General features: G+C 41.4%; 1 long non-coding RNA gene across 1 annotated transcript; it reads left to right on the top strand.

Moving 5' to 3' along the window:
• The first annotated feature begins 41 nt into the window (after positions 1–41).
• On the top strand, positions 42–26,573 carry LOC133482841 (uncharacterized). Its single transcript, XR_009789985.1, has 4 exons — positions 42–562; positions 7,175–7,252; positions 25,512–25,593; positions 25,733–26,573. It is a non-coding gene; the product is annotated as an uncharacterized LOC133482841 (long non-coding RNA).
• The last annotated feature ends 247 nt before the right edge of the window (positions 26,574–26,820 follow it).

Below are 26,820 nucleotides of genomic sequence, written 5' to 3'. Positions count from 1 at the left end.
GCACCCACTTGCATTTAACTCAAGGCGGCGACCTGCTACTCTGCAGCCGCCCGGTGCACGCGGCCAGGTAAGACGTCTGTTATTATTATTATAATTATTATTGTTATTATTATTATTATTGTGTAATGTATAGGTTTTTTTTAACACGAGCTTGTCTCCATTATTTTGCAGATTGGTTGACAAGCAAGGCAGGAAAAAAAAGTTTGTTATAGGATGGATCTCCGCTAATTGCACGGTTCACGGGGTATTTCGTGTGCGTGCGTAGCAATGCAGCAGCAAGCAGATGTTTGACGCATGCATGCCCCCCCCCCCCCCCCCCCCGCCCTCCTCCAAACCAAACATTCTGTTGGCTTCACAGAAGTTCGTTTGGCGTAGTTATTAATAATAATAATAATAATAAAATAATCCAACGTTAAAATAGGAAGAAAAAAAGAAATGTACGCAATTGAAATGGACTGCAGGCTGTGTAAGCATGCACCTGTCTGTTTGTTTACTGTTTGTGTGCTGCAGACAGGAATGAAGAAACCTGGGTGCATTGCCTCAACTCGCTCCCCAAGTGCAGGTAATGTTTATAACTTCAAATCTGAAAATATGTAGAGCATAATGCAAATTTTTCCCAAATGCAATTATTATTATTATATATATATTTTTTTTTTCCATGTAGCATAATTTGAGATAAGTGTGTCCGCGTGCATTTGAACCCGAGTGGTGGGCCGGGCTCTACATGGTTCCTGGGCCTGTAGCCTACATGTCATATGGGAATGGTTTCCGTCTGGTTTTGGCTAAATAAAGGCGGCTCTGTGTTGGAGCCTATTAAAGATCTGCGATGATGGAGCGACTGCATTCTGCTGGAAGGCGCACACATCCATTCACAACGCAACCAATGCATATGCAATTATAAGAATACTAATAATTATTATTATTAGTAGTAGTATAGGAAGGGTCAAATAATATATATATATATATATATATAAAATACAACTTGACATTACTCATTGATTTTAAACACACTCCCAAACTCATCATGCAGACACGTCTCAAGCACATTGGACACAAATTGCCCTGGGATGTTTCCTCAAGACTGGACGTGAAATGCAGACAGTAATCATTAATCAATAATAATAATCAGTAGCAATTAGCATGTATTATCTGGATACAATAGCGAGCTTGTCTTGGAATCTTGGTGGGGGGATTATTTGTTCTTGTTGTTTTGTAAAATTTAAGTATACGTCCACACAAGAAATATGATCACAATATTAGGTACACATACACATACATCTAAAATTAATTACTGTCAATAGGATGATACTCAGTTTTGACTAACACGACGATGAGAAATGTATTTAAACAATTTGAATCATCAGCTTTTTTTTAAATATTTTTTACACATTTGGCAATATGTACTGTGTGGGCGTTCACAACATAAAGAACAATGCAAAACTAAAGAAAGCGTTCAGCTCAAATACTCATTGATAAGGTGTGCAAAGGTTTTGTTTGAGCGAGGAAATCGCGTGGGAGTGTTAATTAGTCATTGTCTTGATCGACTGGCTCAAGATCAATTAGCTCGGCCTCACAGACAAATATTGAAGAAAACCGCAGAAACGAACTTACTCGTGTGTGTGTGTGTGAGAGAGAGAGAGAGAGAGTGTGTGTGAGTAAGTGAGTGAGTGAGAGAGAGACAGAGAGAGAGAGAGAGAGAGAGAGGAAGCGAGAGAGAGAGTGTGTGCGTGTATGTGTGTGTGTGTGTGTGTGCACGTGTGTGTGTGTATGGTTATTACATTTACAGGCTAGGCCCGTGAAAACAAAATAATATTTCTATTGCATTAGTTTGGACAAATGACGATTAATTAACGGTTAATTACCCTGGCAAGAAAATGGTCGCACTCCACTGCGACACTCGCCTGGACCGAGTGCTGCTCTGTCCTTTTATTTTGGCTGGAAAAAAGGAAGGAAGGCAGGCAGGAGTCAGCTGGCTTCGTCCCCGGAAAACAGGAGTCGTGGTCAGTCATTGTTGCTCTTCTTCATCCCGCTAATTTGCCTGAAGAGGGGACACATTAGAGTCTCATAAAAAGTCAAAACACTTGCACAAGGTCAATATTATTATGTACACGTTACATTTTGTCTTGTTTTGGGTGTCTCATCTTATTGTGGAAGCTTTTTATAGTTTTACGATGTTAACTGCAAGATATAAACGAACTGCCCACTCCTCTTCAAGTGTATTGTATTGTATTTCTCCAACCAAACTCTCCTCTCAGGTATTGTACCGAGGTGAGACTAAAACTGATCAACCGAATAAAAATAAATAAATAAATAAATAAATAAATAAAGCCCCTACAAAATATCAAATTTTATATTGTATTATTTTATTATATTTGTCTAATGATAATAATAATAATAAATGACTGCGGACGACTATGATTGTATTCATTATCACAATTATCATTATGATCATTATTATTTGTTTGGTTACCCTTAGAAATTGTCCCAAATTCTCCCAAAATAGCACCTTTCAAAACAAAATGGCCGACTACCTGCGTTTCACAGACAATGGAGGCTGATAGGGGACACAAAAAAAAATCTCCCTTTGAGCCACTCCACGTCAATCCTGTAAATTAAAAACGAAAATTTCTCAGGCCCCTCTTTCCTTAATGGGCATATTGGTTACAGAATTATACTGCGGTGCAAGTATTTTCTAACACTCCACGTTTTTGTTTGTTTGTTTGTTTGTTTGTTTGTTTGGGTTTTTTTTGGGGGTGGGAGGGCGGTGAACGTCAAATATATACATTTTCGCAAGTACGTGTTTCCAAAGTTTAGCAACGTTTTGGTAGTCACAATAAAACAAAAATGCATTGAAAACCTTTCAAGGGGCCCTCGCACCTCCATCAATGCTGGGGCCCAAATTAGAACGCTGCGTTATAGCAGTATCATTATAAGCAACACATCAACGAGCGTGTGCGTGTTGGTGAAGGAGGAGGGAGTGGCGGGGGAGAAAATATTTTCACTGCGAATTGGTGTGGTCAAGACTGTGGTGGCTGAAGACACGCACGCAAACGCACGCACGCAAACGCACGCACGCACACGCGCACACACGCACACACACAGGGAAACCAAAGCTTGATCCGCGGTGGAAAAGGCTGCGGGTTTCTGGATTAGACTGAGCGCAGATAACATCGGCGCACACTGGACATGTGAGACGACCGAGTGCACATGAGGCGCGCGCACGAGCGGCGTCAGAATGCGCGCCTCTCATTGGAGCCGAGCTCACGTGTATGTGCGCACGCCTCACATTATGTTCCCTAGTTTCCATATTTATAAATATGGAGACTGTAGGGAACATAATGCATGCACCCACGCATGCGCGTAAACACACGCAGGAACGCGCGCGCGCGGGCACACACAAACACACACACACACACACACATTTGTCGTTGCCTTTTGAGTAATTATTATAGTCTTGCATTGTGTTCAGGGCCTTGTAGTTCCACTGCATGACAAAACGGACGAAAACAAGTCAGTACGGTTTCTTTTTTTGTATCCATCCAGTTGCACTTGTTTTAACCTCAATAAAAGGCAAAAACGATAAATAAACGACTCGTTTCTGACCACTGTTATTGTGTTATATTATTTGCTGCTCAAACTTCAATCTAAAGCATCTCATCTCTCTTTGTCCAATAATTTACATTTTATCGAACAATGTTTTCCTGTATTTTTTTTTTTATCTTATTCATTTAATTGTGTGTTGTTTTTGGCAAGTTGAAAAATCCCACGCTCTTGCAACAGGGGCATTTACAAAACATGGTAAAACATACTGTAGATAATTAAATATAGCATTACCTCCGCATAAAGGAAAATACAAAGACCGTAATAAAGTCAAAATTGTCAAGGTGTAACTTAAATTATTCCACTGACACAATTTACGAGCATTTCGTGGAGTGCACAATATGGTATTTAACATAACGACAACAACAACAACAACAATAACAATAATGATGATGATGATGAACGCAATTGATAATCCAAGTTCCTAAATGTAAATTCCGAGTGGGAAACACGTATATTATTTTTCAAAAAGCAAAGCAGCCAGTGCTATCATCATTAATGTTGTTGTTTTTAATTAATTGCTCGTTAATGTCGCCATCTATTTCTCAGTTGATCAGACGAGCGAGCGAGCAGCAGCAGCGCCAAACAAATGCACATTAAAATATGGCCCCGAGGCTCCAGTTGAAAATTACCCTGATGTCGAAACGACCTTAATATAATATGATGTAATCAATCACGCTGTCTACTGGGACACTGGGAATCATAATGTTAATCTTTGAGTTTGAAAATGGCCTGTCATATTTTACAAGTCAGCCAAAACGTACACACAAAAACGTGTACAAATACACACGCGTGCACACGGCACGCTTAAAATCGCTGTCACATTATTATTTCGATCAAATGCATACAGAAATTGTACAGGCCAACATGGCCTAAGGCCTTTTTTTTGGGGGGGGGGAGGATTAAAAAAAATAAAATAAAAACAACCATTCAGACTAAATACTTATCAGGCAAAGTAAAGATTCACTCCAAAAGTTAATTTTGTGTTCGTAATGACATTACGTTAATACATTCTAATATACAAAATATATAACTATACAAATCCAAAGTTTTGTGAATCATATTTCCCCCCTCATGAGTTGGCTAAATACCTCACAATTAAGAATAAATGAATTAGGGTATTACACAGTCAGGTAAAAATATGAATATTCATAATTTAGATCAGCATTAAAATGGCCACCTTCAATTTTCTAGGTGAATACTGACTTTTACTGACATTTAAGCTCTAAAATCTAAAAGTAATTGCTGTAACTAATAATAATCATAACAGAAAATATTTAACACGATATTTTTAATTTTATATAATGTATTAGTATATTATAATAATGTCATAACTACCATTACAATAATAATTATTAAATCTTTGAAAAAGCAATGAAAACATAACCTCTTTGGGGAAGATCCAAGTATCATATAGCTAATTAAAATGGTTGCGTTAAAATAATACTGTAGATACATTTTATTCAGCCAGTTTGTTAAAATGCCATCCATGACCATACTTAATAAGACTAATCTGTGATTATCACACAATTAGAAATGAGACTCAAATGAGAGCCATCATGCAGACTACGTCCTGTACATGCACAATAAGGAGTTTCAGCACCAAGATGATGTATACACTTGTGCACACACATACAATTTGGCAGGCTCCACAAGAGGCTCGTGTGGGCAGCATGGAGTGGCGACGCAGGTTATTGACCTGTGTTATCATTAACAACTGGGGACAGATCCAGTAGAACGGGCCAAGTTCACAAGCATCCATTTCACCTGGCATGGCAGCGGGTAGAGACTGGAGAGGGCAGCAGCTTTTCAATGCACCATCTCCTGGTTCTCCCCCCACCTGAATGTCCAACACGAGATTTGTGTTCTCACCTCTTGTAAAGATCAGAACTGGGATTTGGTTCTGCACCTACAGAGACTAAATTCACACTGCTACTGGGCCACCAATGCACAATGCAAAGATAATCCATTACCTATACAAAAATAAATAAATAAATAAATAAACAGAAGTTCTGTTTTTTGAATATAAAATAAAACATCAGGGCACTTCAAATATTATAAGGTTTAAAAGAAGTGTGTTTCTTGAACATAGGAAGATTGTGTAAGAGCTCAAGATCCCACAGTCAACAGAAACAGGCATGATCGTTGTACCGCATGTTGGGGGAGTGACGCAAGTGTAGCTACAGGACCTCCACCCCCCCGCGCCCTCACCACACACACACACGAAACAATGACAATACTCAGCAAAAGGAATGGTAAGGATCGTCTCAAATACTGCTTTTAAAGACAATTTCTGATATTATTCCAATTCAGAGGGCTGGTTGATGCAGAAGCGGTATGAGCTTAAACCTAAATAGTCTCAAGCCTAAAGGGACCATTCTTGGTGCTTACACAGCAAAGGTATGCACAAGCTCAATCCAAAAAGGGATTTCTGCAAATCACAACAAATGACTACAACTTAACCTCATACAGGCAGCATGGTTACACCCAGTAAAGTACTGCGCTACTGAATGATATGGCATGTTTTTGTCACTCTTTTCCCCATCATCTGCATATTGACTTCCAAGAACAAGAAAAACTAACCTCAACCAGGGAAATCTGAGAATGGCTACTTACTTTTTAGTAATACTCTCAACACTTGAAAATGCAAAATGTTAAAAACTACAATGCTTAATATTGAATTGGATTAGTTAGCAAGATGAATATAAAGCCCAGTAAATATAATTTGGCCAATTTGGAGCCCGATTCCCCATTATCGATCAAAGTCAGCAAATCAGCAGTCAGATATCGGCTGTCTCTAAAGATTATTCTGAGCGATTATCCTTTGGTGTGGGGTGTGCAAGATATTTTTCTCCCCGATCTCCTCGGAAAATGGTTGGGACTGACAATCAAAATTGTTAAACATGTTCGATATTTATCCGATTTAACATCTTTAGGTATTTGATAATCACCTAAGATGGCTGAAGTTCGGACTTAGTTGTTGTGACGTGAAATGGGACGATAGCCATTTACAGTGGGAGGAAAAAGTATGTGAACTCTTCGGTAGCCAAGTCAAAGTCCTGACCTCAACCCGATTTCGATGCTGTGCCATGACCTCAAGAGAGCTAATCACAGCACATAACCCAGGAATCTTGCTGAACTGCAACCATTTTATAAAGAGAAATTGGCGAAAATTCATCCTGATCGTTGTAGATCTGATCTGCAACTACAGGAAAGGTTTCATTGACGTTATTGTTGCCAAAGGAGGTTCGACCAGTTATTAAATCCAAGGGTTCACTTACTTTTCCTCCCTCCAGAAAAAAAAGAAAAAAATACAATTGTTTGTGTGGTATTTTTTTATGGAGACTATTGTTTGTCTATTCTTGTGATTTAGATGCAAATAAGACTGCATTATATGACCAATTCATGACGAAATTTGATAAATTCCAAAGGGTTTACATACATATTTTTCTCCCACTGTGGGAAGAGACCTGATGTTCGCGCTGTTACAGGATTACAGAAACAGAGGAGCTACTGTCAAAATTGTCAATAGATGTGAATGTGATTGTGAATGGCTGTTTGTCTATGTCTACAGTATGTGCTCTGCAATGACCCTAATGAGGACAATTGCTGTAAAAAATGGATGGATGGATGGATGTACATTTATATGTTGGTAAGTAACACATAATATTTATATATGTATATTGTTTTGGCAAATCTTTTTCTGACAGAATAAGTCAGGAAGCAACCTTGTCTTTGTGGGTTTTTATTACAAAAAAGAAAAGTCTTTGCAAAGAGAGGAAACAGTACAAGCCTTATGAGTTGTCACCCCTTACTGAACCCCAGACCAAAAAAACCCTTCGTTATATCGAAGTGAGAGAGACAGAGAAGGAAAGCAAACAATTATCTATGTCCAGCTACACACAACTTAATCTTTATCGAAAAACAGCTAGTAGTCACAACATAGCTAGGAACAAGTAGTACACACAGCATGGCTGGAAAAACAGCTATTAGTCACAATGTAACAATAAAGCATGTGAAGGTTGTATAAAACTAATAGAAGTAATATTTGGTATATATAAAACATAATTTTCCAACTCAGCCTGCGACGCCCCCAGGGACGTCGCAGGCCGGGAGGAGGTGGTTAGGAGGCTGCCTGGATCACCTGCATGGCCGGAGTGTCGTTACTGAGGTGCGCGACATGACCGATAAGTTCGAGCGCATGATTTATCGGACTCCAGACATGCAGGTGATCCAGGGTGGAGCTATGGAGTTGATTATCCACAATTTTGAATCCGGATAATGATAAATTCAATCCATCATCCCATTCACCCTGAACTCATTTGTTCACAACATTTTGAGTTATGGTGGTAACAAAGTAAAACTGGAAACATCAAAACACACACACACACAAATAAAGTACTGTATCATAACACTTAAGGCAAGTAGAAAACAAACAAACAATGCCACTTTCCCTGCTTTACGTTTTCATTTTCTCCTTTTCTGCTCCTGTTGCCTGTCAGTGAGTGGCTACATTATTTATTCGTTTTGTTGCGCCGTGTATAGCTGAGCTGGTGGCATGTCTGCGGAGTTTGTTGCCGGACTGACAGGATGATTAATAGGAGCTCCAGCCAGGTGTGGGTGGGGATTCTGATGGAGATGGTGGGTGGAGGTGAGGGGTACTGAACAACAACAGCAGTGCTACCAGGGGTTTGCCATCCATCCATCTGCGTAGACAAGTAGTGTCCTTGCTGCTTCCACAGGGCATGAAAGGAAAGGTGGAAGGAACGTGTGTGCCTCATACGAATGTCACAGTAAATGCTGAAATAGCACAGCCTGCTTCAATATTGACCCAGCACCAGTTTTCACTAATTTTGAGGTTGTTGTTTTTTAAGGAGTAGACTTGGTACAATGGTGAGGCAGAGCGATGTGCAATGTACAGGTGCAAAGAAAGAGTGTGTGAACCCTTTAGAATTCTTCTTCTTCTGCATAAATTGGTCCTAAAATTTGTTACAATCAAGAAACAAAGTCTTAAACTAACACCACACAAACAATTGTTGTTAACAGCACACAAACAATTGTTGTTTTCACATTCTTTTCCTGGACACACCATGTAAAGATTCAGTCTAGTAATTTTAATGAAGCTCGAAAGGGTCACAAAAGCTTTAATGGAGCTAAGACAGATTGTCTGTAAATGGAGAAAGTTCAGCACTCCTGCTATGCTCCCAATCTTGTAAAGATGGCTACAAGACCCCAGTGCAGAATGCTCAGTGAGGATAATCATATAGCTAAAAACTCTCTGACACATGCTAACATCTGTTGACAAATCTAGAATAAGGAAACCATTAAACCAGAACGAAGTTCATGACACCACGATGAAGGAAGTTATTGCTGTCCAAAACAAAAATAAAAACATTGCTGCAGTTTTGAAATTTCCAAAAGAGCACCTGGATATTCCACAGCACTATTGGCATTTTATTGACAAGATGAAACCAAAATTTAGTTGTTTGGAAGAAACACAAAATGCTGTGTGTGATTGTATGGTGAAACAATGAACAGCACACCACCATCAAAACTTCATCCCAACCTTGAAATATGGTGGTGGAGACGAGAAAAATGAATTCCCAAGTTCATTTGACATTTTATAGGAGAACTTGTGACCACCTGCCTGCCAACTGGAGCTCACAGAGGATGGGTGATGCAGCAGGACGTGACCCAAAGCATTGAAGTAAATGAGCAACTACAACTTCTAAGTGGTCCTGTTAGAGTGCTGAACACAACCTGATTGAGATGCTGTGGCATGACTTCAAGAGAGCGATTCACACCAAACATCAAGAATATTGCTGAACTGAAACAGTTTCCTAAAAAGGACAGGTCCCAAAATTCCTCAGCTCTGATCTGTGACTAAAGGGAACGTTTGATTGTGTCATGAACGGAACAGAGGATAGGACCCAAAAATGCACGACTCCAAAACAAATGGACACTTTCAAAAAGAGAGGTTTAATATACGGGCAGAGGTCGGTACACAGGCAGGCAATCCAAAAAGGCAACAGTATCCAAAAACGTGACGCAAAAAGGCGAGGTCGAATATCGGAACAGGGTCTAGTCTTACTGTGAGTCTGTGACGTGGAAACAAGGAATGCTGTAACGCGACGACAAGGTACAACGAACTGGCGACTAGAAGGAATGAGACGCAAGGTTAAATGGAAGGGGTAATTAGGGTGAACGAGGTACAGGTGGTGAAGATGCTCTCAGGAGCTGGTGTGTACGAGACAGGGGGGAAACAACAACCCTAACCCTGGAAGGCGGGACCCGGAGTGGAATATGTTTGGAAGAGAGCCAAACTCGCTGACCCATGTTGTAGTTCTGGGCTGGTGTCCTCCGATGGTCAGCAGCGGTTTTGTAGGACCGTCCCTGGCGCAGCAGCATCTGGCGGGCTCGCTCCCAGGTCCTCCTGCAGCATCTCACCAAGGTCAATGCCACTGGAACTGTGGACTCTGGGGCTATGGCAGGAAATAGAGATGGTTGGTAACCGTGCACAATGTGAAAAGGCGATAGACCAATGGATGCAGAGGGGAGGGAATTGTGAGAGAATTCGAACCAAACCAGTTTCTGAGACCAGGATCGTGGCTCCTGTGAAGCGAGACATCGGAGCCCAGTCTCCAGGTCCTGGTTCAGCCTCTCGGTTTGTCCGTTGGTTTCATGGTGAAACCCAGATGACAGACCGACGGTAGCACCTATGAGATTGCAAAGCTCCTTCCAAAATTGTGAAATGAAATGAATTGGGGACCCCTATCAGATACCACATTGTTGGGGAAACCATGGAACTTGAATACCTGGTGTATCATTAACTCGGCAGTGTCTTCAGCTGAGGGGAGTTTCGGGAGTGGAATGAAGTGTGCCATCTTAGAGAACCTGTCCACGACTGTGAGAATGGTGGTATTTCCTTTCGAGGCCGGTAATCCCGTCACAAAGTCTACGGAGATGTCTGACCAAGGACGTTGTGGTATTGGCAGGGGTCGCAACTCCTCAGAAGGACGTTTACGAGAGGACTTGTTAGCAGCACATACCTGGCAAGCATTGACAGAATTGCTAACATCCCTTCTAACATTGGGCCACCAAAAGCGCTGTTCGACCACAGATTGAGTCTTGGCAAAGCCTGGGTGACATACAGTCCGGTTAGTGTGAGCCCAGAGGATGACTCTTCCCCTTAAGGTCATAACCACATAAAGCCTGTTTTCAGGGCAATTTTCAGGGCTAAGAGTGTTCTTCAGAGCCTCCTTTACCGCAGTCTCAATGTCCCAAACAAAGGCAGAAATGAAACATGACTTGGGCAAAATGGTTTTAGGGTCAGACAAAGAATTATCTGCGCAGAATATGCGCGATAAAGCATCTGGCTTACCATTTTTAGAACCAGGTTGGTAGGATAACGTGAAATTGAATCTAGTGAAGAGCAGAGCCCATCTAGCCTGCCTCGCATTTAATCTCTTAGCAGACTTAAGATATTCCAGGTTCTTGTGATCTGTCCATACTAAAAACAGAGTATGTGCCCCCTTCTAGCCAGTGCCTCCACTAAACCAAAGCCACCTCGACTGCCAGCAGTTCACGGTCACCAATGTCATAATTTCTCTCGACTGGGGTCAGTTTTTTGGAGAGATAAGCACAAGGATGTAACTTACCATGCTTGTGACATTTCTGGGAGAGCACTGCTCCTATACTGGCATCAGACGCATCAACTTCTACCACAAACTGCTGTTTGAGATCTGGCAAAGTGAGGATGGGAGCGGAGGTAAAGCTCGATTTAAGTTTCTGAAAAGATGCCTGACAAAGCGGGTTCCATACGAAAGGTCTGTGTTGTGAGGTAAGATCATGCAAAGGCGAGGCTACAGAACTGGAATTTCTAATGAACCTACTGTAGAAATTAGCAAACCCTAAGAACCTTTGTACATCTTTGCGTGACGTGGGAGTGGGCCAATTCGTCACGGCATCAACTTTGCTAAGGGTCCATTTTGATTTGAACTGGAGCCAGCACGAACCCCAGAAAAGAAACGGACGCCTTGTGGAACTCACATTTCTCAGCCTTGACATATAGTTCATTCTGCAATAACTGCTGCAACACAGAGCAGACATGAATGATGTGAGTCTCCTCATCCGGGGAGACTCACATCAAATATAATATAACCAAATATAAAAAAACCTACACATTCAACATGTTACATCATTGACAAAGTTCTGGAACACAGCTGTTTAGTCCAAAAGGCATCACCAAATACTCGTAATGTCTCGGTGTGTTGAATGCGGTTTTCCATTCATCCCCTTCCCTTATCCTGACTAGACGATATGCATTTCTTAAGTCTAGTTTGGTGAAAACCTTGGCTCCCTCCAGGAACTCAAAGGCGGTGGAGATGAGAGGAAGAGGGTACCTGTTTTTCACAGTTATGTCGTTGAGACCCCGGTAATCAATACAGGGTGGCAGAGTCTTGTCCTTCTTGTCCACAAAGAAAAATCCGGCTCCCGCAGGGGATGAAGATGGCCGAATAATCCTGGCTGCCAATGATTCATCCACATACTCCTTCATAGCCTTGAGTTCCAGCCCTGAAAGAGAGAATAACCTCCCTCGTGGGGGTGTGGTTGCAGGCAGCAAGTCAACTGCACAGTCATGAGGTCTGTGGGGTGTAAGGGATTTGGCCTTGGACTTGGAAAAAACATCTTTAATGTCCTGGTAACAGATGGGCACATGAGATAGGTCAGGATCCCCAGATGGGGTCTGTGGATTGTCATTTGAAACATAGCCCTGAACATCTCATGGAGGCTTGAAACAGTTCTGGGCGCAATTGCTGCCCCATGACATAACCTGCCCAGAGGACCAGTCAATTAGGGGGTTATGTAATTTCAACCATGGGTTCCCTAAAATAAGGTCATGATTTATGGCGTCAAAAACATGAAAACTAATGCATGCCGAGTGGGAATCAGGAAATGTCAATGTGAGTGTTTGGTTGCGGTGAGTGATCTTGCCCATAAAACTGCCGTCTGCAGCATAGGTGTTGCGGTGGTGTTTTATTTGAAAGGTTCTAAGGTGCATCCGTCTAACGAGGAGGGAGTTGAGTAAGTTTGCGTCAGAACCAGAGTCAATTAATACAGGTGTATGAATTTCTTGATCAGGAGAGCATAGTGTCACTTTAGGAAGAACCTGGGTAGGATCTTCCTTAATGAAATTTAGACTCACCGCTCCCGTGCCCTTGCTCCATAGTCTTTACGAAAAAAGCCCACGAATGACACGCGGTGGAATTGCGGCTCCATTCAACAGTAGCCCACGCCTCCGCAGGACCAGTCAGGTGGGAAATGACGAAAGCGATTTTTGCCCGCTTGGTGGGAAAGGCAGCTCCCTGCAGCTCAAAGTGGAGTTCGCACTGAGTGATGAACGGCTTAATATTCCCAGTATCTCCAGAGAACCTCTCCGATTGAGAGAGCTGTGGGCAGACAGAAGCGGAGGTGGCAGTTGGTTGCATGGTAACTGCTTCACATGAAAACGTGTGTTGTGCCAACTGGTTCCTTCTTCTGAATCCTTTTTTTAAGAACTTCAAACTGTGAGGCCACCTGTCTCATCATTTTGTCCTGATGCTCTGACAGTCCCTCTAGATGAAGGTGGATGGCAGCAAGCTGATCATCCTGCTTCGAGAGGTGTTGACCCTGCGCTTGAAGGGCTTTGCGGACCGGGTCTGAGTCTGCTGGGTCCATGTTATGGCCAGTTCATTCTGTCATGAACGGAGGATAGGACCCAAAAATGCACAACTCCAAAACAAATGGACAGTTTTAAAAAGAGAGGTTTAATATACGGGTAGAGGTCGGTACACAGACAGGCAATCCAAAAAAGGCAACCGTATCCAAAAACCTGAAGCAAAAAGGCGAGGTCGAATATCGGAACAGGGTCAAGTCTTACTGTGAGTCTGTGACGTGGAAACAAGGAATGCTGGAACGCGACGACAAGGTACAACGAACTGGCGACTAGAAAGAATGAGGCACGACGTTAAATGCAAGGGGTAATTAGGTTGAACGAGGCACAGGTGGTGAAGATGCTCTCAGGAGTAGGTGTGTACGAGACAGGGGGAAAACAACAACCGGAACACACACCCATGACAGACTGAGGTTACAGTATCTCACTAAAGTGAGTGCGCCCCTCACATTTTTGTGAATATATTAAATCTTTTTATAGGACAACACAGAAGAAATTATCAAATCTAAAGCAGTCAGTATAAAACTTGTATAATGGTGTAAATGCGCCGTTTCCTCATAATAACTCAACACAGAAGCATTAATGTCTAAACCGCTGCCAACAAGAGTGAGTACACCACTCAGTGAAAATGTCTAAATTGGGCCATTGTCCCTCCTCAGTGTCACATGACTCATTAGCGTTACAGTACAAAGTCTCAGGTGTGCTAAATTTGGTGTCATCTGTCTCACACGTATACTGGTCACTGGAAGTTCAGTATGGCACCTCATAGCAAAGAACTGTCTGAGGATCTGAAACAAAGAATTGTTGCTTTACACAAAGATGGCCTCAGCAACAAGAAGAATGACAGCAGCACAGTGGCCGTAGAGCAGTTTAACAGGTCAGGTTCCTACAGTTCATTGAGTGGCAACCTGTGAAGCTCTGCTTAACTGCATGTCCCAAAAAGTTAAGGCAGTGCTACAAAATAAAGGTGACCACACAAACTGCTGATAGGCACAGTTTGGACATTTACATTAAGAGGTGTCCTCGGTTTTTTTGCCAGCGGTTTAGACATTAATAGCTGTGTGTTAAGGTATTTTGGGAGGACAGCAAATTTACTGTGTTATTCAAGCTGTACACTGACTACTTTGCATTGTTGCATTGTGAAATTTCTTCAGTATTGTCCCATTAAAAGATATACAGTAATAAAATATTTACAAAAATGTGCAGGGTGTACTCAGTTTTGTGAGACACTAATGCTGCCAAAGGATTGAATCCAAAGGATCAAATATTTTTTTACATCCTGCACTGGAAATGTTTAAATGTTGTGTTCAATATGATCACGTTTTATAACCAATTTATGCAGAATCCCACGTCATTCCAAATGGTTCACATACCTTTTCTTGCAATTGTGAAGTATATATAAATTGATACTCTTAGCCATTGTACAAGGTCTTCCAGCAGCAGTACACCTAACCAGAGATCTGCTCCACAGGCAGAGGCAAGCGTTGAAAGACTGCCCTCCTGTGTCCGACACATACTCTAAACACGTTGCACAATAAGCTTACACTCAGCCTTCCCTTCCCTTCCCTCCCTCCTTCCTTCCTTCCTTCCTCCCTTCCCTTCCCTTCCCTTCTTCCTTCCTTCCTCCCTCCCTCCCTTAGAAGGCCTCTTTTCTATGATGGGATGCCTGCAACCAGCAAGATGCCAGAGGTCTTGATAATCTGTATGTGATATACAAAGATTGTCTCCAGCAGCATGGATAATAGCTGAGAAAGTAGAGGCTCCAAAATCAGATTAACCTGGCTTTGTGTGAGGGGAAGAAGTCAATTTTGGCTTCTGGTTCTGAAAGGAGTTGAGCGCAAAGGAGTCTTCATTGAGTTTAAATTGTTATCACTTGGCCCTCCTTTCTGCATGTAACACACAAGGGAAAAACAACCAAAATAAAGCCATGTGTCAAAACATGGTGTGTCTAGGCACCTGATGATTTGAAGCAATGTTTGTCCGGATGAGGAAGAGAGCAAATGTAAGGAGTGGGTCACTCTGTAGGATGCATGAGGAATTCCATCACACTATTGCTGATTGCTGCCTGTTGTAGGGGACTGTGCTGCACAGTATGGTTTGACTAAATGGGTTTTCGTAAGATTAGGTCTTTAGTGTAAAAAGAAGCATTTGCCATTGCATTTGACTAAATTTTCTTGATCATCACTGGAGAAAATGATTAAATTCATCAGTTGTTATAAGTAAAATACTGTACAGCGGAACGTAACTTTTTCTCATCTATTTTAATTTTAATAATTTCCCCAATAATTGCTTTCACAGTTTAACATTAAAGCACAGGTCACATCCTTATGTTATTCAGATTGGACCCTTGTTGTGACTAAATCAATAGCATCTCTGCTGGTTGCAGGTGGGTAGTGCACTCTATTTTCCCTCAGTAAGTGGAGCTTGCATGTTGTCGGTGTTGTTTTCGTGGGTTTTCTCCAGGTAGTCCAGATTTTTCCCACATTCCCAAGACACGTATGTAAAACCAACCTCACACTGAGCGATGTGGCCACTGAACTATCGCACGGTGTGCGGGGGTCGGCAACAAGTATTCATGAGTGGCTAAATGTCAGCCACTGGTTGATTTGAAACGCTGTTATATGGTGTAGCAACGTCGCAGATAACAGCCAATCAAAATGCACACATGCAAAAAAAAAAAAAAAATACTAATCATTTCTGGGTTTTAAGCAAGCGAGACCCAGCAGTCTGCCGCCAAGCCATACAAATACAGTATAAACCGTTCACATATTGTGTTTTACAAAAATAATTAATTTATTTGTATCATTTCATGTGTAACTATGGATGAAATAGCAAAGCTTTTACCAAAATGCACTCGAGCAATGTACAAAGCGCACCAGGTACAGTCAAGTGAACGGGACGAGACAGACTCAAAATATCCACACGCTCTCCTTTATTCTCTGGCACTTATAGCCAGTCAGCTGCCAAACCTTCAGGTCGTAGAAGAATGGGCTTAGGGGCAACTGTAAACTTCGGGTCATGGTGGTACCTCACCACTTTTCGAAGCCTAGTCAGACCAATAAGAGCGTAGAGGAATTGTTGGAGGATTTCATCCAAAAACAAGCAATACATTCTAACCAATAGAAAACAGACATCCTTTAGGGTTTATTTGAAAAAAAGGCTTTTGATTTTTATTCAATAAAAAGACTTAGCACAACAACATATAAGGGTACCAGATTTTTTTATATGTGGTAGCAATATGTTTGTGATCAAGGGACAGGTTGGGGAAGGGAGTTGTTTACACATTTCAGGCAGTGTGAGAACTCTGGATAAATAAAATATCTGAAGGGTGCAAGAATATATTCATAGTTTCAGACGCAAAGGCCTCTCAAATTTTGATGCACGCCAAATTGATATGATTGCTCATTGAAGAAGAAGAATTGATTGTCATGCCAATTGCCAGTTAATGCCATTGCACAGGTAATATAAAGTAATTACTCCAAGTATGTTTCTCAGGTTTGTAAAAAAACAAAAAAAACAACGTATGGTATTGTTGATCCATGTCTGGTCACCACATTGCCTCTGCCTATTCTTGCTGTTTTTCCCACATATTCATGTAAGTATATAGTATGCACAGTATAGTATAAATTATTTCTATGTTGATTATGACTATATGACACTCCACTTGAGATCATTAACACTCTACATTTTCAACAACATACTTTCAATATATCAACGATATGAGACTATTGATACACATTTATTTGTTTTATTAATGCTGCTGACTCTTGCCGCTGCTCTTCACATTCAGTTCTCTATATACTGTATAGTATCCATTTCTTTATGTACAGTTGTCCATTCACTTCCACATATCGTATTATTAAAATTGTATTATTTTGATATTGTTGTTTGCTACTACTGTCCACAAGACTAATAAAAAATACTTACTCTGTTCCATTTCTTTGGTGCAATTACTAATGAGATTAATATGCCTCCTTCCAGCTTCAAGAGCAGGTAGTAAAAACACAGGATATTCATTTGTGGTGGAAAGAAATGGTGCAATCATGAGGGGAAAAAAAACTTGCTTTTCTTGCACTATGCATTGAAATCTACTTTAGATCAAGACAGGAGAAATGGTGGGATGGAAGCAGTAGTGAGAGGATAGTGATAAATGCGCATGTGCGTATGTATATAACTCAGGGGGCGGGGCATGATTCTCCACTGCTGTGTGAGCTTATCCAGAGGATCTGTTCTCTTTCAAGAGAATGAGGGATGGAGGTCCAATATGAATAGTTTGCCACACACTTGCTCGACGATGCACACACAAGCCAGGACTTTGTCAACCTGACCTACCGCTGAGCGTACTGCCACCCCCGCACCCAAAATCGGAGCTCCAATAACAAACTCCACTGGCTCTTCTGATTGGTCGTGACAAATGCTCTCTGCAAGACTGGCTACGGGTAATGTCGGCCAAAAAGGGTTCGACGGCCTGTCGGCTTGATTCCATCTCACTCTGCGAGTGCATATGCATGTGTGTCACTGTATGTGTGGATATGAATTTGTTTGTGTGCTCTAAGCTGAATGTAAGCATTGAATCCAAAACAGCGGCAATAAACAGATCAATGGTGTACTCATGGGAATTTTGCAGGAAATCTGAAAAATAAAAGTTAAGCACAACTATTTTTCAGCAGTATGGTGGTTTAGAAAAGTGTGAGTTTTGATTCGATACACTGCACAAAAATGGTGGACATGTTGCATAAATGCTTCATTGCAAATAGGGGTGGGACAAAATATTGCTATAGCGATGTATCATATTGTCATTTTTCACAGGACAGTATACTGGAAACCTATCAGCATTGTCACTGCCCGCTGAAAACCAATATGTGCTATTCTTTTTATTGTCCTACATGTGCTGTAAACACTGCGTATCGGACAATGACAACATTTATTATGCCGTGTCCGTTTAAAATTCGAAAAGAAAAAAAATACATTAGTACATGTAACGCACACAATAATTACTCTGAAATTATTTTGATTTACATTTTTTGGTACAATACCAGTCATTTGTCATGTTTTTAATTTTATTTTAATTATGGTACTCGTAAAAAAAGGTTTAATAGACATATAGTACCTGTATTGTGTGTTCAATTATTTTATTAGAATTTCTTGATTTTTTAATATGCCTGAAAACACAATAAGATATTGATTATCACACAATCGCGTATGGTGATACTCATTTAAAAAAAAAAATTTTTTAAATCAGACATTGTAGCTTGAGTTTCTCGGCGATTACTATATTTTGAATTAAAACCATATTTTAATTTGGTTTGACTAAATTGCAAAATTTCATAACTATAAGTAAAAAAAACATTTTTTTTAAAGAATGGTGAAGGCCCCATAATGCTTTGTGACGAAGGTGCAGTAATTTTCGTATAAAATGATTGTACTAAATTCTTACAAGAGGAGGTTGAAAATATTTTGTTGGAGGGGACCAAAGAAACCAAAGCAAAACTTTTAACTTGACATGACTGAACCTCTAATCCATCAAAATAGAATACATAAAATAATACAATATATAGTACATAAAATATATATACAGAATTATATAAATGATAGTATAAACCAAACATTTTTTAAAAAAAGTATAAACTGTTTGTTTGCATTTCTGTTTTGGCAATTTGTGCATACTTCTTTGATGAGTGTCAAGTGGTTATAAAATTAGTAAAAGACAGCAAAAAGGGGGGGAAAAAAATCATTATCAATCATTTTGTTTTCAGCCAAAAATAAGTGGCATGTGAATTGCACCTCTTGTCATCATAAAGACAAGACGCGATCGCTTTTAGTCTAGCATGCTGGATTTAGACCACACAGCGCACCAGTCAGCGTGCACTGGATGACAGGAAGAGGAGATTTGTGCAGTGGCATCTGGTAGTGGCCCTCAGCGTGGGTGACAGCAATGGAAAAGGGAGGAACCACATGCCTCCTCGGTTCACTGAAGCAGAGCGAAATTTACAGTATGCAGGCCTGCCTCAACTTTGAAAGGCTTTTCAGTACTATTTAATCATAACCCAATGTCAGCGTTGTGTTGGGGAAGCAAAAGATACCACCTGGCTTTAACGAAGCAAATAGTTAAGAGCATCCCCAGTGCATAATTACTTTAATGATTAATTCCACTGGCATAAAGTTTTTTAATCTGAACTGCAGTCCACTGAGAGGCATTACAATCTTTAAAAAAGGTGGAACACCTATTCCGTGTAATGGAAAACACGTGACTCAGTGACCGGTGTTCAAATCCGGGCCTCGCCTGTGTGGAGTTTGCTTTTTCTCCCGTGCCTGCGTGGGTTTTCTCTGGGTATTTCGGGTTCCTCCCACATCCCCAAAACATGCGTGGTAGGTTGATTGAAGACCCTAAAATTCCCCGTAGGCGTGAATGTGAGTGCGAATGGTTGTTTGTTTCTATGTGCCCTGCGATTGGCTGGCGACCAGTTCAGGGTGTACTCCGCCTCTCACCCGAAGATAACTGAGATAGGCTCCAGCACGCCCACAACCCTTGTTAGGATAAGTGGTACAGAAAATGGATGGATGGATGGATGAAGCCAAACGACAACAACAACAAAAAATTAAAGGGGATTATTATTGGTATTGGGTTAAAAACTATCCAACATCATAAAAACCTGGAAGGATAGTGGTGAACCATCAGCTTCCAGGAAGCAATGTGGTTATAATAAAATTTAGTCATTCTGATCAGGGATCACTTTAAACGTCTGGTGTAACTAAAGAGTAAAACATCACGAGCAATGCTTACAGCTACTATGTTTCAGAAAGACGCCAAGATCATTTCCACACCCGCAATGTAAAAAGAACTTAATAGACTGGAACAGCTCTGTGGCTTCAAGAAAACTATTCACCGAGAGACTTAAAAGGCTTCAGTATACTTGGAAATAAAAAAGCTAACATGGTCTGAAGAATCCTGAGTCATCCTCTTCTAGAGCAACAAGCATGCAAGCCTGGGGGGGCATTGTGGTCGGTTAGGGTCTGAGGGTCACCTGACTACTTGAATAGAATGATGAAGCAGCTTTTTCCCAATAATTGATTTGTTCTTTCCTGGTGGTGCATGCATATATCAGAATTAATGGGACTCAAGTAGTCAAAAGTAATTATGTAATTATTTTTACAAATGGATTGACCACCAGATCTAAATCTTAAAAAGAATATTTGGGATATCCTAATGAAAATGCCCTGCGATTGGCTGGCGACCAGTTCAGGGTGTACCCCGCTGCTCTCGCCTGAAGATGGCTGGGATAGGCTCCAGCACGTCCGCGACCCTTGTGAGGATAATGTGGTACGGAAAATGGATGGATGGATCCTAATGAAAAATTAAAATACAGTATGTTCCTTTCATCTATACAAAACTTTGGCAACAAAATAAAAAATAAGTCACCTTGCGTGAGCATTAAAAATATGCAACACAGTAATGTTTACAACAACATAATAAAAGCTTTTGTGTCCAACTGAACAGACCCAGATTTCACAAGTAAATTTGTGACAAACTTGAGACGAGATTGTGACTATATTGAGACGAGATCATTATTTCATAATTGTCACTTTTGTGACATTTTTTTTTTTTTTTTACCAAAATGTGATGTACCATGAGATTGTAAAATATGTTCCTCTGCTAACATGTTTAAAAAAAAAAAAAAAGAATTAACCACTGTAACTAAAAACAAAACGTGATGTGAGAGTTGGTTCGCAGAGGCAACTCATCCATCCATCCATCCATTCACTTTCCATACCTCTTCACTAGGGTCGTGGGCATGCTGGAGCCTATCCCACCTGACTCTGGGTGAGAAGCGGGGTACACCCCCCAATCACAGGGCACATATAAACAAACCACCATTTGCACTCACATTCACACCAACAGAGAATTTAGTCTTCAATCAACCTACCATGCATTGTTTTGGGAATCTGGGAGGAAACCCACGCAGAACAAGCAAAATCCACACAGGTGAGGCCGGATTTGAACCCGGGTCCTCAGAACTGTGAGGCATATGTGCTAACCAGGCGCCCACCTTTCCGCCACAGATACAATTCATATATCTGATTTCTTTTAACACTCTTGATTCTTAAGTAAAAGACTAACCACTGTTAATGATAAAATGTAATTCAAAATTAAACCCCAAAAAGAATCAGAATCGAGAAACGTTTGGAAACAGAATCGAAATGACGAACTGGAAACGGGACCGGAATCACTCAAATTCAAACGATGTCAATCCTACTGATCACTAATCAATTCACACTCACATTCTTACTTCTGGGCAATTTCTATCAGTGTATGGAAGTTATTGACACGTGGATCAGTGGCTCTCAAAATGGGGTTCCTGTATGCTCAGGGGTCCATGTCGTGTGATTTTAAAAAAAGTACATACCTACATATGGAGACCATCATGCCAATAAAACAAACATACTAAACCAGTTACTGCTCACTACCTTAGCTTTAGGCAAATTAAAAGCTCTGATATGATTGTGACGTATCACAAAAATCTTACGTCCCTGCATGCGTACGGCATTTCTAGCTCGCTGACACTCCTTTTTTTTCTAGGATAAGCAGTACGCAAAATGAATGAATGAATGAAAATAAAAAGTCGACAAAGTGGTTGGAAAAGTCGCTGAATATAGTGTAGAATTCAAATTTTATATAATAGCGCCTCTCTGTTCGCAACCATGCTGTTAGTAAAAGCAGTGCACAACAGCTATTGTAATATTGACTTTAATTCAAATGACTTTGCTTCAGTCCTTTTCTGTTAAATATGTTATGAATATTTAGGTAAAAACATTAACAATAAAATTCCCATAGCATGTACATGGGTGTATCTGGTAATTGTTTAATTGGTGTTAAGATTATGAGTGGTCCTTGGAAAAATGTGCCCCCTTCAAGGGGTCCCTGAATCCCAAATTTTTTTTAGAACACCTGACGAGTATTCATTAACCGAACAACAGGAAGAACATGCTAACCACTACGCCACCATGCTGCATTACATAAAGACACATACTGTATCACAAATATGACACTTGTGGAGCGGTGTCGCATGCACATAAACATTCATTAAATAATGAGATGAGCGCGAGTACTGGTCTAAATTACATGCATGAATGACTTGCTGATCAACCAGTGATGTACTCCCTAGTACTTGTCATCATCAGTCATGTCCCATTAGCTCCCCTCTCTCTTCTTGTGTGCCGTGATGCGCTGCGGTAGGTCAGGTGAGGAGAGACGGTGCGCAACCAAGAGAGAAAGGGAGGCACAAAAGGGATGAAAGTGGAGACTTTTTGGCGCTCACTACCTCCACATCACCCACTGCTCAAATGTCCACTCTTTTCAACGCACCTGACCTTTCCCCTTACCCCACACTTCTCTCTTAAATATGCATGTTGCAAATCCACCTTTACCAAGCTGAATAACTCCTCCACTTCCCCATTTGCTCCTCTCCTTTTCCTATCTCCTCCCCCCTACCTTGCCTGTAAATGGGCTCACACAGGGAAGAGAGGGTGAGAAAGGCAGACAAGGAGTCGGAGAGAGAGTGGCTTGGTCTGTAAGGGAGAGTGCACCTGGATGGGCAGGCTTCCTGGACCTGCTGTGAGGGGCTATTGTCCCACATGTCAGCAGCCCCTCTCTTTTAATGGGGCCCGTACATCATCGTTGTTATTATAGCAGATGACTGGAACCTGTAGGGAAGGAGAGGGCGGAGCTGGCAGAAGACGAAGAGATGTGGATGAAGGGTCAGTTTTAGGGACAGAGGTCTAAAGATGCAGGGACCCCAAATCCCCCAGACTGAAATCGTAGCACTTAACCCCAGCTATGGTATTGTGTGCTACTCTGGGGATTATTTCCTCTCCTCCTTTTTTCTGGGTCTCTATTCAACTATTGGATTCTTTAGTTGAGTTTTTTTTTTTTTCTTTCTTGGTTTGTGATTTAAGAGGTAAAAATTAGGGCCGTTAAAGACTCACTCACTCACGCACTCAAAAAAGCAGCTGTCAATGTAACTCGCAAAGTCAAGAACCATGGAGACCATGGCAATGAACCATCATTTTCAAACAACTTAACAAGACTGGTGCAGCCGAGCAAATGTCTCACAATTTAATGTACCAAGAGCTAGATACGAGCAGCAAATAAAACCACAAAGATACTGTATATCGTGCATTGCCCCATCCACAGTATATTTCCATTTATGTACAGATAAATATTTAGGTCTTTATACACATATTTAGGAAATGAAGATTGTCATTGTGATCCAGTTGAATTGCTAAAAAAGGAATGTTTGTATGAAGAACAGGTCATTCATTTCCGGAGACAAATGGCAGCTAATTGAGGAGGTGTTGGAAGAGCTTGTCTGGATACCTTTCAAATGAGCAAAGGGTAATTTCCCCTCTTAATTAGTTTGTGTGAGTGCATGCGTGTTTGTGTGTGTGTACGCGCGATGAGAAATGACAGCTTCTTCCTCATTTGTTACGCGCTTACATGTTTAGAAAAAACAAAACAAAAATGCCTTAAAAATGCATATGTCCACATTAGTAGCAACTTAGGGGGATGTCTGCAGAGAACCTTTTTCCACCAAAAGTGTGATAAATAACTTGGATTGTAATAGTTGTTTCGATGGTTGTTGAAAAAACTAGTTTTTAATTGAAATTCTATCTTTTGCTGTTAATATCTGAAGCCCCTGGTTAGTAATGATAATTAATTAGTCATTCATTTTTAAATAAAACAAAGGAACGCAAATGCCAGTTTTACAATGACTTTCTGAATGAAATCCTAATGTCTTGGATGAACAGCTGGGACTTGAATGTGTTTTTATTTTTTAGATTTGATCACAATTAAACATACAGTGTAAGAGCCACAATGAAAAACAAAACTATAAGAAAAAGCTATAAAGTTATGACAATATATTCAGAATGACATGAGAATAAAGTTGGACGTTATTTTAATGCAAGTTCCTAGAAAATTGACATATATATATATACATATATATATATTTTTTTTTTGTCAATGTCTTTGTCTCCAAAGTGTTCTGTAAATTGACTGTCTGTTGTACTAGAGCGGCTCCAACTACCGGAGACAAATTCCTTGTGTGTTTTGGACATACTTGGCAAATAAAGAGGATTCTGATTCTCATCCGTATAAAATAACTTCCATCCATTTTCTATTGCTTATCCAAGGTCGGGTCGCAGGGGCAGTGTTAATTTCGTGGACCAATGCACCCTCGCGCATCTAAAAGAGGGACATCTGCGCAGCTGAGGCGTGGTCACAGCAGACTTCAATCCTGTCCAATCAAAGCTGCGCTTTTCATTCCCTTTGAATGTGGCGCACTAGAAGAGCTTTGGCAGTCTTTGACATGAGGAAGAAACTGATGAAAATTAAAAAAATACTAATAAAAACTAATTAATCCATTCCTACAATGATTTAGAGGGTTTGATGCCCACTGTTCACATATTTATGAATGGATTACATCTGACATCCACCACACGTCCACAGAGCTCAAAATGTCTGTCTGTCTGTGCTCCGATCAAATTCACCAAAATTGTGTTTTACTAGCGGGCTACCTACAGTACTCAGCTGGATTTAGACATGGTCCCAGCAGGCATAAGTTTAGACCGACTTTCTGCCACCAAATTCTCACTTTACTGGGCAAATGTCAAGTGTATGCTCAGCTTGTCGCAGACCAGTCTGACAAATTGGCAAATACATGCAGCGGGCCTCACGCTTGCTCATAAATCAAGAGTCACCAGTTTTTGCGCTCCACTGCAGATGCACCAGCTATGAAAATAGAGCCCATAGTGTTGAGGACAAGATACTCAACACTCATCTTAATGTATGTTGGAGTCAGGTTGTCTGGGGCTTCACGCCTCTGGTAGGGTCACCCATGGCAATGGGCAGCCGTGGCCCAATGGTTAAGATCATCGCCTTCCACCATGGTGGACCTAGGTTCAAGACCTCGATCTGGACCATCCGCCAACATCCCCCAGACTCACGGCTCTGGTGTCCTTGAGCAAGACACTGATAGCCCGAAATGCTCCCCGGGCACTTCAGCTGCCCCCTGCTCCAGTGTGTTCCACTAACATGTGTATGTGTTCACTGTGATGGGTAAAATGCAGAGAACAAATTTCATGTGCATGCATGCATGTTCATGACAAATAAGGTGATTCTTCTTCTTCTTCTTCAAAACAGGTCCTAGGTGAGGGACCAGACAAAGCACAGCTCAAAAAAACCCTATAACGAACAAAATAAATGGACATGGGTTTCGTTTCTGGTGAGGGTTGGACTCTGCCAAGGCTGCCCTTTGTCACAGATTCTGTTCATAACTTATATGGACAGAATTTCTAGGCGCAGCCGAGACGTAGAGGGGGTCCGGTTTGGTTTCCTCAGTAATGCATCTTTGCTTTTTGCAGATGATGTGGTCCTGTTGGCTTCATCAAGCCATGATCTCCAACTCTCACTGGAGCAGTTCGCAGCTGAGTGTGAAGCGGCTGGGATGAGAATCAGCACCTCCAAATCTGAGACCATGGTCCTCAGTCGGAAAAGGGTCCAAGTCAGGGATGAGATCCTGCCCCAAGTGGAAGAGTTCAAATATCTTGGGGTCTTGTTCATGAGTGAGGGAAGAATGGAACGGGAGATCGACAGCCGGATCGGTGCAGCGTCTGCCGTGATGTGGACTTTGTATCGGTCCGTTCTGGTGAAGAAGGAGCTCTGCCGAAAGGCGAAGCTCTCTATTTACCAGCCAATCTACGTTCCTACCGTCACGAGCTGTGGGTCGTGACCGAAAGAACAAGATCCCGGATACAAGCGGATGAAATGAGTTTCCTCCGCAGGGTGTCCGGGCTCTCCCTTAGAGATAGGGTGAGAAGCTCGGTCATCCGGGAGGGGCTCAGAGTAGAGCCGCTGCTCCGCCGCATTGAGAGGAGCCGGATGAGGTGGCTCGGGCATCTCTTTAGGATGCCTCCTGTACGCCTTCCTGGTGAGGTGTTCCGGGCATGTCACATGGGGAGGAGACCCCGGTTACGACCCAGGACACGCTGGAGAGACTACGTCTCTCGGCTTGCCTGGGAACGCCTGGGGATCCCCTCGGAAGAGCCGGAGGAAGTGCCTGGGGAGAGGGAAGTCTGGGCTTCCCTGCTAAAGCTAGTGCGCCTACGATCCAACCTCAGATAAGCGGAAGAAAATGGATGGATAGAAATTCGTAGTGGAACTGTGTAAGGCTTCAGGCTCAAGTCCCTATTGCATTTTCCAGCTGATAAATCACATCTCTAGTAATTTGTAAGCTTCTGTTGCACAATTTATGTATGTCATCTCAATAAAATACAATAAATATATTCAAATTTATTGAAATGTACCTGTATACAATAAAACTCCCTACCTCAAAGCCGGTCTGCAGCCAGGTTGGCATTGCAAATGAGAATCAGTTCTCAATTGCCTCACCTAGATAAAGAGTTAGGTTTGAAAGGTATCGAAATATTTGAATTTTAGATTAAGATATTAA

This window comes from Phyllopteryx taeniolatus, chromosome 1 (genome assembly GCF_024500385.1).
Source record: "Phyllopteryx taeniolatus isolate TA_2022b chromosome 1, UOR_Ptae_1.2, whole genome shotgun sequence".
NCBI lineage: Eukaryota > Metazoa > Chordata > Actinopteri > Syngnathiformes > Syngnathidae > Phyllopteryx > Phyllopteryx taeniolatus.
The sequence above is the reverse complement of the archived record's forward strand: the minus strand, read 5'-3'. Positions and strand labels throughout refer to the sequence as shown.